This window comes from Euphorbia lathyris, chromosome 2 (assembly GCF_963576675.1).
Source record: "Euphorbia lathyris chromosome 2, ddEupLath1.1, whole genome shotgun sequence".
NCBI lineage: Eukaryota > Viridiplantae > Streptophyta > Magnoliopsida > Malpighiales > Euphorbiaceae > Euphorbia > Euphorbia lathyris.
Window position 1 is genome coordinate 2,677,476 of NC_088911.1, and position 20,305 is coordinate 2,697,780.

The following is a 20,305-nucleotide window of genomic DNA, read 5'->3' on the forward strand; positions in this document are numbered from 1 at the left end:
AAATAAGGAGTTAAAGGTTTAGGAATACTTCACTCAGCAGATTTATCCAGGTTCGGCTTCTTCTAAGCCTACGTCCTGTCTCCGGAACACTTCCGAGATTTTAAATCCTCTACTGAGCTCTTTAAAGGTAGAGCCTCAAACCTTTTACAATATAAGCAATTGAGTATGACAAGAGTACCTTCCTCTATACTTCTACGTGTTTTTAACAACTGCTGCCTGTTTTTCTCTACGGTTTCTTTCTTCTTCCTCATTTGCACGTCAGTGATTCTCATTTCCTATTTTCTCTTTCCTTCACCTCTATCTATATCTTAGATGTTCCTCCTCTGTTTCTCAGAGCGTTTGTGATCCGCTTCTCTGCAGTTAGTTCTCCATTATGGTCCGCTTCTCTGAAGTGTGTTCTCCTATCAATTCCACAGCGTCGCCTGCCTCTCTCGGTTCTGTAATTTTTCACCCATTTTTGTCTCTCTCAATTTCAGTAGATTTCTTGGAGATGATTTGGCCAAATTAGTATCTGGTTACCAGGTTTTTCATCAAAAGAAGGGGAAATAACGACTCTACGTGTAAGAGATATCTTTCGGTTCCTACAGTTGTTATGATTTCTAGGTATTATTCTCTCTGATCTTTTTTTTACTCTGCTAATTTCTTTTCCATTCCTCTTTTTGCTCTATCTTTTCCCGTTTCCCTAATCTATTGCAATCTGTTTCCATAGGAATTGTGGGTTCAGTGGAATTGTTGGAGATGATTTGGCCAAATTAGTATCTGGGTACCAGGTTTTTCATCAAAAGAAGGGGAATAACGACTCTACGTGTAAGAGATATCTTTCTGTTCCTACAGTTTATGATTTCTAGGTGTTATTCTCTCTGATCCTTTATTTTTTTTCCAGAATTTTCATAAGAACTATGAGTAGAGGTTCTGCATATAAAGGATTCCAATCATATAGACCCGGCTATCAGTATTTCACCCAGAGACCATAATAGAAAAGTGTCTAGAGTCGATTTTCACATTTGCAGATTAAAGATCCAAAAGCATGTTGGTTCATATTTATAAGCATTTGGTGAAGTGAATTCTTGCTTTTATAATGCATTTGGTAAAGGTTTTATCCGAAAGCCTTTCTCGAATCCAAAAAGCAGAAGAAACTTTTCATAGTCTAGATTTCTGGTAACTTAATTTCTTTTTAATTTTGTCTGTAATCCTCAACAGCTCCGCCACTTTCTATTATTGCAATCCCTTATAGTTGCATAGAGTTTTCTACTCTCAATTTGATTATGAATTAAAGATCCAAAAGCATGTTGGTTCATATTTATAAGCATTTGGTGAAGTGAATTCTTGCTTTTATAATGCATTTGGTAAAGGTTTTATCCTGAAGCCTTTCTCGAATCCAAAAAGCAGAAGAAACTTTTCATAGTCTAGATTTCTGGTAACTTAATTTCTTTTTAATTTTGTCTGTAATCCTCAACAGCTCCGCCACTTTCTATTATTGCAATCCCTTATAGTTGCATAGAGTTTTCTACTCTCAATTTGATTATGAATTAAAGATCCAAAAGCATGTTGGTTCATATTTATAAGCATTTGGTGAAGTGAATTCTTGCTTTTATAATGCATTTGGTAAAGGTTTTATCCTGAAGCCTTTCTCGAATCCAAAAAGCAGAAGAAACTTTTCATAGTCTAGATTTCTGGTAACTTAATTTCTTTTTAATTTTGTCTGTAATCCTCAACAGCTCCGCCACTTTCTATTATTGCAATCCCTTATAGTTGCATAGAGTTTTCTACTCTCAATTTGATTATGAATTAAAGATCCAAAAGCATGTTGGTTCATATTTATAAGCATTTGGTGAAGTGAATTCTTGCTTTTATAATGCATTTGGTAAAGGTTTTATCCTGAAGCCTTTCTCGAATCCAAAAACCAGAAGAAACTTTTCATAGTCTAGATTTCTGGTAACTTAATTTCTTTTTAATTTTGTCTGTAATCCTCAACAGCTCCGCCACTTTCTATTATTGCAATCCCTTATAGTTGCATAGAGTTTTCTACTCTCAATTTGATTATGAATTAAAGATCCAAAAGCATGTTGGTTCATATTTATAAGCATTTGGTGAAGTGAATTCTTGCTTTTATAATGCATTTGGTAAAGGTTTTATCCTGAAGCCTTTCTCGAATCCAAAAAGCAGAAGAAACTTTTCATAGTCTAGATTTCTGGTAACTTAATTTCTTTTTAATTTTGTCTGTAATCCTCAACAGCTCCGCCACTTTCTATTATTGCAATCCCTTATAGTTGCATAGAGTTTTCTACTCTCAATTTGATTATGAATTAAAGATCCAAAAGCATGTTGGTTCATATTTATAAACATTTGGTGAAGTGAATTCTTGCTTTTATAATGCATTTGGTAAAGGTTTTATCCTGAAGCCTTTCTCGAATCCAAAAAGCAGAAGAAACTTTTCATAGTCTAGATTTCTGGTAACTTAATTTCTTTTTAATTTTGTCTGTAATCCTCAACAGCTCCGCCACTTTCTATTATTGCAATCCCTTATAGTTGCATAGAGTTTTCTACTCTCAATTTGATTATGAATTAAAGATCCAAAAGCATGTTGGTTCATATTTATAAGCATTTGGTGAAGTGAATTCTTGCTTTTATAATGCATTTGGTAAAGGTTTTATCCTGAAGCCTTTCTCGAATCCAAAAAGCAGAAGAAACTTTTCATAGTCTAGATTTCTGGTAACTTAATTTCTTTTTAATTTTGTCTGTAATCCTCAACAGCTCCGCCACTTTCTATTATTGCAATCCCTTATAGTTGCATAGAGTTTTCTACTCTCAATTTGATTATGAATTAAAGATCCAAAAGCATGTTGGTTCATATTTATAAGCATTTGGTGAAGTGAATTCTTGCTTTTATAATGCATTTGGTAAAGGTTTTATCCTGAAGCCTTTCTCGAATCCAAAAAGCAGAAGAAACTTTTCATAGTCTAGATTTCTGGTAACTTAATTTCTTTTTAATTTTGTCTGTAATCCTCAACAGCTCCGCCACTTTCTATTATTGCAATCCCTTATAGTTGCATAGAGTTTTCTACTCTCAATTTGATTATGAATTAAAGATCCAAAAGCATGTTGGTTCATATTTATAAGCATTTGGTGAAGTGAATTCTTGCTTTTATAATGCATTTGGTAAAGGTTTTATCCTGAAGCCTTTCTCGAATCCAAAAAGCAGAAGAAACTTTTCATAGTCTAGATTTCTGGTAACTTAATTTCTTTTTAATTTTGTCTGTAATCCTCAACAGCTCCGCCACTTTCTATTATTGCAATCCCTTATAGTTGCATAGAGTTTTCTACTCTCAATTTGATTATGAATTAAAGATCCAAAAGCATGTTGGTTCATATTTATAAGCATTTGGTGAAGTGAATTCTTGCTTTTATAATGCATTTGGTAAAGGTTTTATCCTGAAGCCTTTCTCGAATCCAAAAAGCAGAAGAAACTTTTCATAGTCTAGATTTCTGGTAACTTAATTTCTTTTTAATTTTGTCTGTAATCCTCAACAGCTCCGCCACTTTCTATTATTGCAATCCCTTATAGTTGCATAGAGTTTTCTACTCTCAATTTGATTATGAATTAAAGATCCAAAAGCATGTTGGTTCATATTTATAAACATTTGGTGAAGTGAATTCTTGCTTTTATAATGCATTTGGTAAAGGTTTTATCCTGAAGCCTTTCTCGAATCCAAAAAGCAGAAGAAACTTTTCATAGTCTAGATTTCTGGTAACTTAATTTCTTTTTAATTTTGTCTGTAATCCTCAACAGCTCCGCCACTTTCTATTATTGCAATCCCTTATAGTTGCATAGAGTTTTCTACTCTCAATTTGATTATGAATTAAAGATCCAAAAGCATGTTGGTTCATATTTATAAGCATTTGGTGAAGTGAATTCTTGCTTTTATAATGCATTTGGTAAAGGTTTTATCCTGAAGCCTTTCTCGAATCCAAAAAGCAGAAGAAACTTTTCATAGTCTAGATTTCTGGTAACTTAATTTCTTTTTAATTTTGTCTGTAATCCTCAACAGCTCCGCCACTTTCTATTATTGCAATCCCTTATAGTTGCATAGAGTTTTCTACTCTCAATTTGATTATGAATTAAAGATCCAAAAGCATGTTGGTTCATATTTATAAGCATTTGGTGAAGTGAATTCTTGCTTTTATAATGCATTTGGTAAAGGTTTTATCCTGAAGCCTTTCTCGAATCCAAAAAGCAGAAGAAACTTTTCATAGTCTAGATTTCTGGTAACTTAATTTCTTTTTAATTTTGTCTGTAATCCTCAACAGCTCCGCCACTTTCTATTATTGCAATCCCTTATAGTTGCATAGAGTTTTCTACTCTCAATTTGATTATGAATTAAAGATCCAAAAGCATGTTGGTTCATATTTATAAGCATTTGGTGAAGTGAATTCTTGCTTTTATAATGCATTTGGTAAAGGTTTTATCCTGAAGCCTTTCTCGAATCCAAAAAGCAGAAGAAACTTTTCATAGTCTAGATTTCTGGTAACTTAATTTCTTTTTAATTTTGTCTGTAATCCTCAACAGCTCCGCCACTTTCTATTATTGCAATCCCTTATAGTTGCATAGAGTTTTCTACTCTCAATTTGATTATGAATTAAAGATCCAAAAGCATGTTGGTTCATATTTATAAGCATTTGGTGAAGTGAATTCTTGCTTTTATAATGCATTTGGTAAAGGTTTTATCCTGAAGCCTTTCTCGAATCCAAAAAGCAGAAGAAACTTTTCATAGTCTAGATTTCTGGTAACTTAATTTCTTTTTAATTTTGTTTGTAATCCTCAACAGCTCCGCCACTTTCTATTATTGCAATCCCTTATAGTTGCATAGAGTTTTCTACTCTCAATTTGATTATGAATTAAAGATCCAAAAGCATGTTGGTTCATATTTATAAGCATTTGGTGAAGTGAATTCTTGCTTTTATAATGCATTTGGTAAAGGTTTTATCCTGAAGCCTTTCTCGAATCCAAAAAGCAGAAGAAACTTTTCATAGTCTAGATTTCTGGTAACTTAATTTCTTTTTAATTTTGTCTGTAATCCTCAACAGCTCCGCCACTTTCTATTATTGCAATCCCTTATAGTTGCATAGAGTTTTCTACTCTCAATTTGATTATGAATTAAAGATCCAAAAGCATGTTGGTTCATATTTATAAGCATTTGGTGAAGTGAATTCTTGCTTTTATAATGCATTTGGTAAAGGTTTTATCCTGAAGCCTTTCTCGAATCCAAAAAGCAGAAGAAACTTTTCATAGTCTAGATTTCTGGTAACTTAATTTCTTTTTAATTTTGTCTGTAATCCTCAACAGCTCCGCCACTTTCTATTATTGCAATCCCTTATAGTTGCATAGAGTTTTCTACTCTCAATTTGATTATGAATTAAAGATCCAAAAGCATGTTGGTTCATATTTATAAGCATTTGGTGAAGTGAATTCTTGCTTTTATAATGCATTTGGTAAAGGTTTTATCCGAAAGCCTTTCTTGAATCCAAAAAGCAGAAGAAACTTTTCATAGTCTAGATTTCTGGTAACTTAAATTTCTTTTTAATTTTGTCTGTAATCCTCAACAGCCCTGCCACTTTCTATTATTGCAATTCCTTATAGTTGCATAGAGTTTTCTACTCTCAATTTGATTATGAATTAAAGATCCAAAAGCATGTTGGTTCATATTTATAAGCATTTGGTGAAGTGAATTCTTGCTTTTATAATGCATTTGGTAAAGGTTTTATCCTGAAGCCTTTCTCGAATCCAAAAAGCAGAAGAAACTTTTCATAGTCTAGATTTCTGGTAACTTAATTTCTTTTTAATTTTGTCTGTAATCCTCAACAGCTCCGCCACTTTCTATTATTGCAATCCCTTATAGTTGCATAGAGTTTTCTACTCTCAATTTGATTATGAATTAAAGATCCAAAAGCATGTTGGTTCATATTTATAAGCATTTGGTGAAGTGAATTCTTGCTTTTATAATGCATTTGGTAAAGGTTTTATCCTGAAGCCTTTCTCGAATCCAAAAAGCAGAAGAAACTTTTCATAGTCTAGATTTCTGGTAACTTAATTTCTTTTTAATTTTGTCTGTAATCCTCAACAGCTCCGCCACTTTCTATTATTGCAATCCCTTATAGTTGCATAGAGTTTTCTACTCTCAATTTGATTATGAATTAAAGATCCAAAAGCATGTTGGTTCATATTTATAAGCATTTGGTGAAGTGAATTCTTGCTTTTATAATGCATTTGGTAAAGGTTTTATCCTGAAGCCTTTCTCGAATCCAAAAAGCAGAAGAAACTTTTCATAGTCTAGATTTCTGGTAACTTAATTTCTTTTTAATTTTGTCTGTGATCCTCAACAGCTCCGCCACTTTCTATTATTGCAATCCCTTATAGTTGCATAGAGTTTTCTACTCTCAATTTGATTATGAATTAAAGATCCAAAAGCATGTTGGTTCATATTTATAAGCATTTGGTGAAGTGAATTCTTGCTTTTATAATGCATTTGGTAAAGGTTTTATCCTGAAGCCTTTCTCGAATCCAAAAAGCAGAAGAAACTTTTCATAGTCTAGATTTCTGGTAACTTAATTTCTTTTTAATTTTGTCTGTAATCCTCAACAGCTCCGCCACTTTCTATTATTGCAATCCCTTATAGTTGCATAGAGTTTTCTACTCTCAATTTGATTATGAATTAAAGATCCAAAAGCATGTTGGTTCATATTTATAAGCATTTGGTGAAGTGAATTCTTGCTTTTATAATGCATTTGGTAAAGGTTTTATCCTGAAGCCTTTCTCGAATCCAAAAAGCAGAAGAAACTTTTCATAGTCTAGATTTCTGGTAACTTAATTTCTTTTTAATTTTGTCTGTAATCCTCAACAGCTCCGCCACTTTCTATTATTGCAATCCCTTATAGTTGCATAGAGTTTTCTACTCTCAATTTGATTATGAATTAAAGATCCAAAAGCATGTTGGTTCATATTTATAAGCATTTGGTGAAGTGAATTCTTGCTTTTATAATGCATTTGGTAAAGGTTTTATCCTGAAGCCTTTCTCGAATCCAAAAAGCAGAAGAAACTTTTCATAGTCTAGATTTCTGGTAACTTAATTTCTTTTTAATTTTGTCTGTAATCCTCAACAGCTCCGCCACTTTCTATTATTGCAATCCCTTATAGTTGCATAGAGTTTTCTACTCTCAATTTGATTATGAATTAAAGATCCAAAAGCATGTTGGTTCATATTTATAAGCATTTGGTGAAGTGAATTCTTGCTTTTATAATGCATTTGGTAAAGGTTTTATCCTGAAGCCTTTCTCGAATCCAAAAAGCAGAAGAAACTTTTCATAGTCTAGATTTCTGGTAACTTAATTTCTTTTTAATTTTGTCTGTAATCCTCAACAGCTCCGCCACTTTCTATTATTGCAATCCCTTATAGTTGCATAGAGTTTTCTACTCTCAATTTGATTATGAATTAAAGATCCAAAAGCATGTTGGTTCATATTTATAAGCATTTGGTGAAGTGAATTCTTGCTTTTATAATGCATTTGGTAAAGGTTTTATCCTGAAGCCTTTCTCGAATCCAAAAAGCAGAAGAAACTTTTCATAGTCTAGATTTCTGGTAACTTAATTTCTTTTTAATTTTGTCTGTAATCCTCAACAGCTCCGCCACTTTCTATTATTGCAATCCCTTATAGTTGCATAGAGTTTTCTACTCTCAATTTGATTATGAATTAAAGATCCAAAAGCATGTTGGTTCATATTTATAAGCATTTGGTGAAGTGAATTCTTGCTTTTATAATGCATTTGGTAAAGGTTTTATCCTGAAGCCTTTCTCGAATCCAAAAAGCAGAAGAAACTTTTCATAGTCTAGATTTCTGGTAACTTAATTTCTTTTTAATTTTGTTTGTAATCCTCAACAGCTCCGCCACTTTCTATTATTGCAATCCCTTATAGTTGCATAGAGTTTTCTACTCTCAATTTGATTATGAATTAAAGATCCAAAAGCATGTTGGTTCATATTTATAAGCATTTGGTGAAGTGAATTCTTGCTTTTATAATGCATTTGGTAAAGGTTTTATCCTGAAGCCTTTCTCGAATCCAAAAAGCAGAAGAAACTTTTCATAGTCTAGATTTCTGGTAACTTAATTTCTTTTTAATTTTGTCTGTAATCCTCAACAGCTCCGCCACTTTCTATTATTGCAATCCCTTATAGTTGCATAGAGTTTTCTACTCTCAATTTGATTATGAATTAAAGATCCAAAAGCATGTTGGTTCATATTTATAAGCATTTGGTGAAGTGAATTCTTGCTTTTATAATGCATTTGGTAAAGGTTTTATCCTGAAGCCTTTCTCGAATCCAAAAAGCAGAAGAAACTTTTCATAGTCTAGATTTCTGGTAACTTAATTTCTTTTTAATTTTGTCTGTAATCCTCAACAGCTCCGCCACTTTCTATTATTGCAATCCCTTATAGTTGCATAGAGTTTTCTACTCTCAATTTGATTATGAATTAAAGATCCAAAAGCATGTTGGTTCATATTTATAAGCATTTGGTGAAGTGAATTCTTGCTTTTATAATGCATTTGGTAAAGGTTTTATCCGAAAGCCTTTCTTGAATCCAAAAAGCAGAAGAAACTTTTCATAGTCTAGATTTCTGGTAACTTAAATTTCTTTTTAATTTTGTCTGTAATCCTCAACAGCCCTGCCACTTTCTATTATTGCAATTCCTTATAGTTGCATAGAGTTTTCTACTCTCAATTTGATTATGAATTAAAGATCCAAAAGCATGTTGGTTCATATTTATAAGCATTTGGTGAAGTGAATTCTTGCTTTTATAATGCATTTGGTAAAGGTTTTATCCTGAAGCCTTTCTCGAATCCAAAAAGCAGAAGAAACTTTTCATAGTCTAGATTTCTGGTAACTTAATTTCTTTTTAATTTTGTCTGTAATCCTCAACAGCTCCGCCACTTTCTATTATTGCAATCCCTTATAGTTGCATAGAGTTTTCTACTCTCAATTTGATTATGAATTAAAGATCCAAAAGCATGTTGGTTCATATTTATAAGCATTTGGTGAAGTGAATTCTTGCTTTTATAATGCATTTGGTAAAGGTTTTATCCTGAAGCCTTTCTCGAATCCAAAAAGCAGAAGAAACTTTTCATAGTCTAGATTTCTGGTAACTTAATTTCTTTTTAATTTTGTCTGTAATCCTCAACAGCTCCGCCACTTTCTATTATTGCAATCCCTTATAGTTGCATAGAGTTTTCTACTCTCAATTTGATTATGAATTAAAGATCCAAAAGCATGTTGGTTCATATTTATAAGCATTTGGTGAAGTGAATTCTTGCTTTTATAATGCATTTGGTAAAGGTTTTATCCTGAAGCCTTTCTCGAATCCAAAAAGCAGAAGAAACTTTTCATAGTCTAGATTTCTGGTAACTTAATTTCTTTTTAATTTTGTCTGTGATCCTCAACAGCTCCGCCACTTTCTATTATTGCAATCCCTTATAGTTGCATAGAGTTTTCTACTCTCAATTTGATTATGAATTAAAGATCCAAAAGCATGTTGGTTCATATTTATAAGCATTTGGTGAAGTGAATTCTTGCTTTTATAATGCATTTGGTAAAGGTTTTATCCTGAAGCCTTTCTCGAATCCAAAAAGCAGAAGAAACTTTTCATAGTCTAGATTTCTGGTAACTTAATTTCTTTTTAATTTTGTCTGTGATCCTCAACAGCTCCGCCACTTTCTATTATTGCAATCCCTTATAGTTGCATAGAGTTTTCTACTCTCAATTTGATTATGAATTAAAGATCCAAAAGCATGTTGGTTCATATTTATAAGCATTTGGTGAAGTGAATTCTTGCTTTTATAATGCATTTGGTAAAGGTTTTATCCTGAAGCCTTTCTCGAATCCAAAAAGCAGAAGAAACTTTTCATAGTCTAGATTTCTGGTAACTTAATTTCTTTTTAATTTTGTCTGTAATCCTCAACAGCTCCGCCACTTTCTATTATTGCAATCCCTTATAGTTGCATAGAGTTTTCTACTCTCAATTTGATTATGAATTAAAGATCCAAAAGCATGTTGGTTCATATTTATAAGCATTTGGTGAAGTGAATTCTTGCTTTTATAATGCATTTGGTAAAGGTTTTATCCTGAAGCCTTTCTCGAATCCAAAAAGCAGAAGAAACTTTTCATAGTCTAGATTTCTGGTAACTTAATTTCTTTTTAATTTTGTCTGTAATCCTCAACAGCTCCGCCACTTTCTATTATTGCAATCCCTTATAGTTGCATAGAGTTTTCTACTCTCAATTTGATTATGAATTAAAGATCCAAAAGCATGTTGGTTCATATTTATAAGCATTTGGTGAAGTGAATTCTTGCTTTTATAATGCATTTGGTAAAGGTTTTATCCTGAAGCCTTTCTCGAATCCAAAAAGCAGAAGAAACTTTTCATAGTCTAGATTTCTGGTAACTTAATTTCTTTTTAATTTTGTCTGTAATCCTCAACAGCTCCGCCACTTTCTATTATTGCAATCCCTTATAGTTGCATAGAGTTTTCTACTCTCAATTTGATTATGAATTAAAGATCCAAAAGCATGTTGGTTCATATTTATAAGCATTTGGTGAAGTGAATTCTTGCTTTTATAATGCATTTGGTAAAGGTTTTATCGTGAAGCCTTTCTCGAATCCAAAAAGCAGAAGAAACTTTTCATAGTCTAGATTTCTGGTAACTTAATTTCTTTTTAATTTTGTCTGTAATCCTCAACAGCTCCGCCACTTTCTATTATTGCAATCCCTTATAGTTGCATAGAGTTTTCTACTCTCAATTTGATTATGAATTAAAGATCCAAAAGCATGTTGGTTCATATTTATAAGCATTTGGTGAAGTGAATTCTTGCTTTTATAATGCATTTGGTAAAGGTTTTATCCTGAAGCCTTTCTCGAATCCAAAAAGCAGAAGAAACTTTTCATAGTCTAGATTTCTGGTAACTTAATTTCTTTTTAATTTTGTCTGTAATCCTCAACAGCTCCGCCACTTTCTATTATTGCAATCCCTTATAGTTGCATAGAGTTTTGTACTCTCAATTTGATTATGAATTAAAGATCCAAAAGCATGTTGGTTCATATTTATAAGCATTTGGTGAAGTGAATTCTTGCTTTTATAATGCATTTGGTAAAGGTTTTATCCTGAAGCCTTTCTCGAATCCAAAAAGCAGAAGAAACTTTTCATAGTCTAGATTTCTGGTAACTTAATTTCTTTTTAATTTTGTCTGTAATCCTCAACAGCTCCGCCACTTTCTATTATTGCAATCCCTTATAGTTGCATAGAGTTTTCTACTCTCAATTTGATTATGAATTAAAGATCCAAAAGCATGTTGGTTCATATTTATAAGCATTTGGTGAAGTGAATTCTTGCTTTTATAATGCATTTGGTAAAGGTTTTATCCTGAAGCCTTTCTCGAATCCAAAAAGCAGAAGAAACTTTTCATAGTCTAGATTTCTGGTAACTTAATTTCTTTTTAATTTTGTCTGTAATCCTCAACAGCTCCGCCACTTTCTATTATTGCAATCCCTTATAGTTGCATAGAGTTTTCTACTCTCAATTTGATTATGAATTAAAGATCCAAAAGCATGTTGGTTCATATTTATAAGCATTTGGTGAAGTGAATTCTTGCTTTTATAATGCATTTGGTAAAGGTTTTATCCTGAAGCCTTTCTCGAATCCAAAAAGCAGAAGAAACTTTTCATAGTCTAGATTTCTGGTAACTTAATTTCTTTTTAATTTTGTCTGTAATCCTCAACAGCTCCGCCACTTTCTATTATTGCAATCCCTTATAGTTGCATAGAGTTTTCTACTCTCAATTTGATTATGAATTAAAGATCCAAAAGCATGTTGGTTCATATTTATAAGCATTTGGTGAAGTGAATTCTTGCTTTTATAATGCATTTGGTAAAGGTTTTATCCTGAAGCCTTTCTCGAATCCAAAAAGCAGAAGAAACTTTTCATAGTCTAGATTTCTGGTAACTTAATTTCTTTTTAATTTTGTCTGTAATCCTCAACAGCTCCGCCACTTTCTATTATTGCAATCCCTTATAGTTGCATAGAGTTTTCTACTCTCAATTTGATTATGAATTAAAGATCCAAAAGCATGTTGGTTCATATTTATAAGCATTTGGTGAAGTGAATTCTTGCTTTTATAATGCATTTGGTAAAGGTTTTATCCTGAAGCCTTTCTCGAATCCAAAAAGCAGAAGAAACTTTTCATAGTCTAGATTTCTGGTAACTTAATTTCTTTTTAATTTTGTCTGTAATCCTCAACAGCTCCGCCACTTTCTATTATTGCAATCCCTTATAGTTGCATAGAGTTTTCTACTCTCAATTTGATTATGAATTAAAGATCCAAAAGCATGTTGGTTCATATTTATAAGCATTTGGTGAAGTGAATTCTTGCTTTTATAATGCATTTGGTAAAGGTTTTATCGTGAAGCCTTTCTCGAATCCAAAAAGCAGAAGAAACTTTTCATAGTCTAGATTTCTGGTAACTTAATTTCTTTTTAATTTTGTCTGTAATCCTCAACAGCTCCGCCACTTTCTATTATTGCAATCCCTTATAGTTGCATAGAGTTTTCTACTCTCAATTTGATTATGAATTAAAGATCCAAAAGCATGTTGGTTCATATTTATAAGCATTTGGTGAAGTGAATTCTTGCTTTTATAATGCATTTGGTAAAGGTTTTATCCTGAAGCCTTTCTCGAATCCAAAAAGCAGAAGAAACTTTTCATAGTCTAGATTTCTGGTAACTTAATTTCTTTTTAATTTTGTCTGTAATCCTCAACAGCTCCGCCACTTTCTATTATTGCAATCCCTTATAGTTGCATAGAGTTTTGTACTCTCAATTTGATTATGAATTAAAGATCCAAAAGCATGTTGGTTCATATTTATAAGCATTTGGTGAAGTGAATTCTTGCTTTTATAATGCATTTGGTAAAGGTTTTATCCTGAAGCCTTTCTCGAATCCAAAAAGCAGAAGAAACTTTTCATAGTCTAGATTTCTGGTAACTTAATTTCTTTTTAATTTTGTCTGTAATCCTCAACAGCTCCGCCACTTTCTATTATTGCAATCCCTTATAGTTGCATAGAGTTTTCTACTCTCAATTTGATTATGAATTAAAGATCCAAAAGCATGTTGGTTCATATTTATAAGCATTTGGTGAAGTGAATTCTTGCTTTTATAATGCATTTGGTAAAGGTTTTATCCTGAAGCCTTTCTCGAATCCAAAAAGCAGAAGAAACTTTTCATAGTCTAGATTTCTGGTAACTTAATTTCTTTTTAATTTTGTCTGTAATCCTCAACAGCTCCGCCACTTTCTATTATTGCAATCCCTTATAGTTGCATAGAGTTTTCTACTCTCAATTTGATTATGAATTAAAGATCCAAAAGCATGTTGGTTCATATTTATAAGCATTTGGTGAAGTGAATTCTTGCTTTTATAATGCATTTGGTAAAGGTTTTATCCTGAAGCCTTTCTCGAATCCAAAAAGCAGAAGAAACTTTTCATAGTCTAGATTTCTGGTAACTTAATTTCTTTTTAATTTTGTCTGTAATCCTCAACAGCTCCGCCACTTTCTATTATTGCAATCCCTTATAGTTGCATAGAGTTTTCTACTCTCAATTTGATTATGAATTAAAGATCCAAAAGCATGTTGGTTCATATTTATAAGCATTTGGTGAAGTGAATTCTTGCTTTTATAATGCATTTGGTAAAGGTTTTATCCTGAAGCCTTTCTCGAATCCAAAAAGCAGAAGAAACTTTTCATAGTCTAGATTTCTGGTAACTTAATTTCTTTTTAATTTTGTCTGTAATCCTCAACAGCTCCGCCACTTTCTATTATTGCAATCCCTTATAGTTGCATAGAGTTTTCTACTCTCAATTTGATTATGAATTAAAGATCCAAAAGCATGTTGGTTCATATTTATAAGCATTTGGTGAAGTGAATTCTTGCTTTTATAATGCATTTGGTAAAGGTTTTATCCTGAAGCCTTTCTCGAATCCAAAAAGCAGAAGAAACTTTTCATAGTCTAGATTTCTGGTAACTTAATTTCTTTTTAATTTTGTCTGTAATCCTCAACAGCTCCGCCACTTTCTATTATTGCAATCCCTTATAGTTGCATAGAGTTTTCTACTCTCAATTTGATTATGAATTAAAGATCCAAAAGCATGTTGGTTCATATTTATAAGCATTTGGTGAAGTGAATTCTTGCTTTTATAATGCATTTGGTAAAGGTTTTATCCTGAAGCCTTTCTCGAATCCAAAAAGCAGAAGAAACTTTTCATAGTCTAGATTTCTGGTAACTTAATTTCTTTTTAATTTTGTCTGTAATCCTCAACAGCTCCGCCACTTTCTATTATTGCAATCCCTTATAGTTGCATAGAGTTTTCTACTCTCAATTTGATTATGAATTAAAGATCCAAAAGCATGTTGGTTCATATTTATAAGCATTTGGTGAAGTGAATTCTTGCTTTTATAATGCATTTGGTAAAGGTTTTATCCTGAAGCCTTTCTCGAATCCAAAAAGCAGAAGAAACTTTTCATAGTCTAGATTTCTGGTAACTTAATTTCTTTTTAATTTTGTCTGTAATCCTCAACAGCTCCGCCACTTTCTATTATTGCAATCCCTTATAGTTGCATAGAGTTTTCTACTCTCAATTTGATTATGAATTAAAGATCCAAAAGCATGTTGGTTCATATTTATAAGCATTTGGTGAAGTGAATTCTTGCTTTTATAATGCATTTGGTAAAGGTTTTATCCTGAAGCCTTTCTCGAATCCAAAAAGCAGAAGAAACTTTTCATAGTCTAGATTTCTGGTAACTTAATTTCTTTTTAATTTTGTCTGTAATCCTCAACAGCTCCGCCACTTTCTATTATTGCAATCCCTTATAGTTGCATAGAGTTTTCTACTCTCAATTTGATTATGAATTAAAGATCCAAAAGCATGTTGGTTCATATTTATAAGCATTTGGTGAAGTGAATTCTTGCTTTTATAATGCATTTGGTAAAGGTTTTATCCTGAAGCCTTTCTCGAATCCAAAAAGCAGAAGAAACTTTTCATAGTCTAGATTTCTGGTAACTTAATTTCTTTTTAATTTTGTCTGTAATCCTCAACAGCTCCGCCACTTTCTATTATTGCAATCCCTTATAGTTGCATAGAGTTTTCTACTCTCAATTTGATTATGAATTAAAGATCCAAAAGCATGTTGGTTCATATTTATAAGCATTTGGTGAAGTGAATTCTTGCTTTTATAATGCATTTGGTAAAGGTTTTATCCTGAAGCCTTTCTCGAATCCAAAAAGCAGAAGAAACTTTTCATAGTCTAGATTTCTGGTAACTTAATTTCTTTTTAATTTTGTCTGTAATCCTCAACAGCTCCGCCACTTTCTATTATTGCAATCCCTTATAGTTGCATAGAGTTTTCTACTCTCAATTTGATTATGAATTAAAGATCCAAAAGCATGTTGGTTCATATTTATAAGCATTTGGTGAAGTGAATTCTTGCTTTTATAATGCATTTGGTAAAGGTTTTATCCTGAAGCCTTTCTCGAATCCAAAAAGCAGAAGAAACTTTTCATAGTCTAGATTTCTGGTAACTTAAATTTCTTTTTAATTTTGTCTGTAATCCTCAACAGCTCCGCCACTTTCTATTATTGCAATTCCTTATAGTTGCATAGAGTTTTCTACTCTCAATTTGATTATGAATTTGTAGGTAATCTTCATTGTTTTCTTCTAGAATTAGTCCTGCGGATTCACCAGGCATAAAAACCGAGAGTTCTGGTGTTACCGGAGGGGGTCCAAAACCATGTTGTGGGTGCTTAGGCAGTGACGCTATAGCCAATGCAGTTGCTAAGGTTGGTCCTCCTATTGTCATTCTTTCTTTTCCACATGGTATGTTTGAAGGGATTCTTTTCCAATGGTTTGTTTTGTGAAAACTGGTTTTTTTAGACTTGAACACCGATTCTTATCTTCATCTTTTCTTTCCCTATATTTTGCTGCACTGTTATTTGCTAATTTATGTTTTAGTGGCTTAGGAAACTGATTTGCATAATGGAAACTCTGCAATATTGTATATTACCTTCTAATCAACAGGTTATTTTGTAGATTAATAAACAATGCAAAAGGTTTTGTCCGGCTTTCATCGTTGGTCACTTTTCTTCTTCACTTCTTTGTCAATCTAAGATAACTTTACTAAAAGGTTAATTTTTCCCATTACTTTTTCCCCTCAGTTCTTCATCTCTGATGTGTTTGTTTTGGGTTGGATCTTCCGGTTTTCCAGCTTAGTGGAACTTTCGTGGGTTTGCACTGTCTCTGCACCTATGAGTTCAATCTATCATGGTTTCAAAGGTATACATTTGCATCTTTGTGTGTTCAATTTTATATAATTTTTCCTTTACAATATTTATGAGAAATTTGAGTTCGTATTTGTTTTATATGCATTGAATTATTCTGAAAATTGTTCTGTGAATCCAAGAACACACATAAAATGGGGCTCATTAAGATTGGGAATTTTAGGTTTTGGTTGAGAGGGAATACAGAAATCAAGAGCTAGCTTCTATTCTTAATCGACCATCTCCTCTCAATGATCTCACTGGTCTTATGGTTTGTTTTACCTTTAACTCTACTTTCTCTTTTTATAAAAGTGTTGTTATGTTTATAATTGATTCCTTTTGCAGATAATTTGGGATGATGAAATTTGAGTTCATAATTTGAGTTTAGATTCGAAGAAATTACTATCAATTTCGTCCCAGTTTCAAGCTTGGGATATTAGCTTTGGTGGAAGCTTTTGCTGGTTAAATTCCTAGCCTAATGAAAATCAGGCTTCCAAATTTACTCAATGGGTACTTTATCTTTTCTCCTATTGCATCTTTGTTTTTTATATATATTTGCTCATTTCTGCTGTTGAATAATTAGTTGCAAATTAATAAGGTGTGTTTTTTGTAATTGCTTATATTTGTTCGCATTGGTCATTATATCCTTCTTTTGTATGATAGAATCAAATCAGTGTATATCAATGGATGTTTGTTTGTTGAAAGGTTGAGCATTATCCTTTCCATTATGCTCTTTTAGAGTTTTTGTTTACATGGCTATTTTGTAGAGCATATAAATTTTTTTATGTATTGAATTAAAACCATATTTATTTATTTTTTTGTTAGAAAAATTGTATTTATTAATTTTGTATGTGTTAAAAAAAACCCCACTTCAGGTAATCCAACCTTTCTGGAACAATTTTACATCTCCCTCTATTTGTATGCTTTTGTTCTAATTGTGGTTGTCTTGATCGATTCATGTAGGTAACAGTTTCATGAAGTTTTCAGATGCAGAATTCTCAATTCGATGAAGTAAACACGCTGTGAAATATATCATGGGTTTTCGATTCATAGTAGTTGAATCTGAGAACGCTTGGGTTATTAGGTATGAAATTACTTTCAATTTCTTCTTGGTTAGAAGTTTTGAATATATAGATCACTGCTTGATTCATGGGTTTTGTACTTGGCAATGAACTTTTGAACTTTTGAACTTTTGAACTTTTGAGTTCTTGGACACCCGTAGAGGAGAGGCAGATAGTCAAGGAGTTGATGGATGAGGCTGAGCATCAATTTTTATCTCAAAGTTTTTTTTGTTGATCTTAAAGATGTCATTTCCAGTCATGGTCATTTTGATGTGTATAATTTTTTTTATTTTAGGATGCTTTATTTGAAGCTCTTTCTCCCCTTTCTCCTTTTCTTTCTCTTCCCTTCCCCCCTAATGACCAATATTGTAATTTATTTATTGTCCAAGGTTAGAGAATATGCTCAACACAATAATGCTATTTTGTTAGTTGTAATACCTGCATGCTATTCATCTATCAAAAAAAAAACCCTGCTATTCAGGTCGCAGAAATAAAGTAGTTCAATGCAGAAAGTGGGTTCATATTTATGCATGCATCTTCTGCATACTTTTGAAGAATTATAATTTTTCTCTTCAAATTTCTTTGGTTTTACATATATGAGTTTATGTATTAACTTCTTTATGCTATTATTGATTTATTTTAGGTACAAGAACAATTGGTATTATTTTTTAATTGTAATTTTATTATCTTTTATTAAGAAATATGACATGTAAAAACTTAATAAATCTTCTTATCTTTCGTAGTTTTTTAGTGTATTAAGTTTTTGATCTTTTATTTTAAATTAACATTTTAAAGCTCTGATCTTTTATTTTTTTATCACATTAAACCTCCGATGATCCAAAAATTCGGCTTTGAACATAAAACTCAGTTTAACGTTAAATTTGATGATTATTGATTAAATTCATAAATGTATAGATAAAAGTTTAAAAAGGAAAAATGAATTGTATAATTCAAGACGTATTAAAATAAAATGTTAAAATTATTTTATAGATTTTATCAATTAAAAATATGCAATTTGTGCAATAAATTAAATGGATTTAAATTGTTTTATTTATTATTTATTTCAACTATATTTATACATGAATAAATAAATATATGTAAGTGAAGAAAATTATTAAACATCCCGTGCATTGCACGGGTACTCATGCTAGTTTATTTCTAATTTTTCTTTTTATTTTTTTTATTTCTATATTAATATTTCTATTTCAAATTCGATTTTAAATATTAATTTAATAAAAAAATCTAGATTCATTTGAACTACACAAATAACTGAATGAATGTAGGGTAAAAAAAAGCAATTAAATCCAAATCTGTATATATAGTTAGAGGCGTGGTGGTGTTGATTGGAAAGCCAAATCCAACTTGAACTGAAGCATATCTAAGTCATCATCTCCTAGAATCCCCAAAGTCTTGATATCTACAAAACCAATTGATGATGCTCATTAATTACATACCGTATACAGATAGACCTAATTAATCTCATTTTACCCTTTCTTCATTCTGAGACCCTTCACTTACCCATCTACATTATAAATAGGAAGCGTTTACCAATTCTCAATAGTCACCTAGGGCAACCTAACACTATACTTAGTGGCTTGTCAATATACATGGTCCTGACCAGCGGCAATGGACTGCCGTGATGAATGTCCCTCCAAACACCCCTTATGAAGGAGGTGTATTCATAGTCCAAATGGACTTCCCTATCGATTTCCCCTCCACACCTCCAGTTGTAAGAACATGCATAAACTTGTTAACACACATAAATCAGTTCATATCTTTGTAAATACACTCATGATATTACTATTGTTCGTAGGTCATATTCAGGACCAAAATTTACCATCCTAATATCGGTCCCTTGGGGCATGTTTCTATGCCCCAACTACTTGATCGCCATGCCCATAGTATTGCCATGGTAAGATGTAAATCTATGTATTTTTTACCCGTAAATTTATCTATTCATGTTTGGGGTCTAATTTAATTTATCTATGCATTTTATAGCTGCTGTGGAATATTTATGGACTTCTGGTAGAGCCCTTCATTGAGGGGCCATTTTCTAGCCGAGAGCGAATTGCTGAACGATACATCAGCAACAGGGCAGGTTACGTAGCAACTGCCAGGAGATGGACTGAAGAGCATGCAGTGGATATATGATGTGCAAATAGCAAGCAAGGGGGGCATTATGATATGACGTGCGAATAGCGTACAAGGGGGGCATGATGTGCGAATAGCAAGGAAATTTGGATGTTGGGCAACCATTGAGTTAGATGGTGTGGACTATTGGATGGGCATAGAGCCAATCTTGAAGAACAGAATGATTACTGATTACAAATGTACTTGGTAATCAATCTGATCTTCAATGTTGGCTCCATGCCCCTCCAGTATTCGACGCCATTTAACTCTAATGGTTCCCCATCATCCCGATATCCTTGTTTACCATCTACACATTCTTGAAGAAAGGAGATTTGGATGCCAAAGAAACACTGAGCTGGATGGTGTGGACTAATGGATGGGCATAGAGCCATTCTTGAAGAACAGAATGATTACTGATTACAAATGTACTTGGTAATCAACCTAATCTTCAATGTTGGCTCCATGCCCCTCCAGTACTCCACTCCATCCATCCAGCTCCAGTGTTTCTTTAGCATCAAAATCTCCTTTCTAATCGCGCATCACGCCCCCCCTTGTACGCTATTTGTTGGGGTTTAGTGTCCTATAAACAATTGTTCCAGGATATAAACCTAATATAAATGAATTGTTCTTTATGTCATTTGTTTTAATAAGATATGGTTTTATAACTGTATGAAGGCAACCTCCTTTAAAGAACTAAACAAGTCTAATAAA

General features: G+C 32.3%; 1 long non-coding RNA gene across 4 annotated transcripts; it reads left to right on the forward strand.

The window, feature by feature from the left end:
- The first annotated feature begins 273 nt into the window (after positions 1-273).
- LOC136220546 (uncharacterized) lies at positions 274-17,909 on the forward strand. 4 transcript variants are annotated; one of them, XR_010684563.1, is made up of 7 exons: positions 274-603; positions 710-807; positions 15,809-16,419; positions 16,588-16,674; positions 16,749-16,913; positions 17,367-17,487; positions 17,609-17,909. It is a non-coding gene; the product is annotated as an uncharacterized lncRNA (long non-coding RNA). The 4 variants fall into 4 exon arrangements; XR_010684564.1 differs by having other exon boundaries at positions 15,809-15,926; positions 16,177-16,419; positions 17,367-17,909; XR_010684565.1 differs by having other exon boundaries at positions 15,809-15,926; positions 16,352-16,419; positions 17,367-17,909.
- Positions 17,910-20,305: the final 2,396 nt, after the last annotated feature.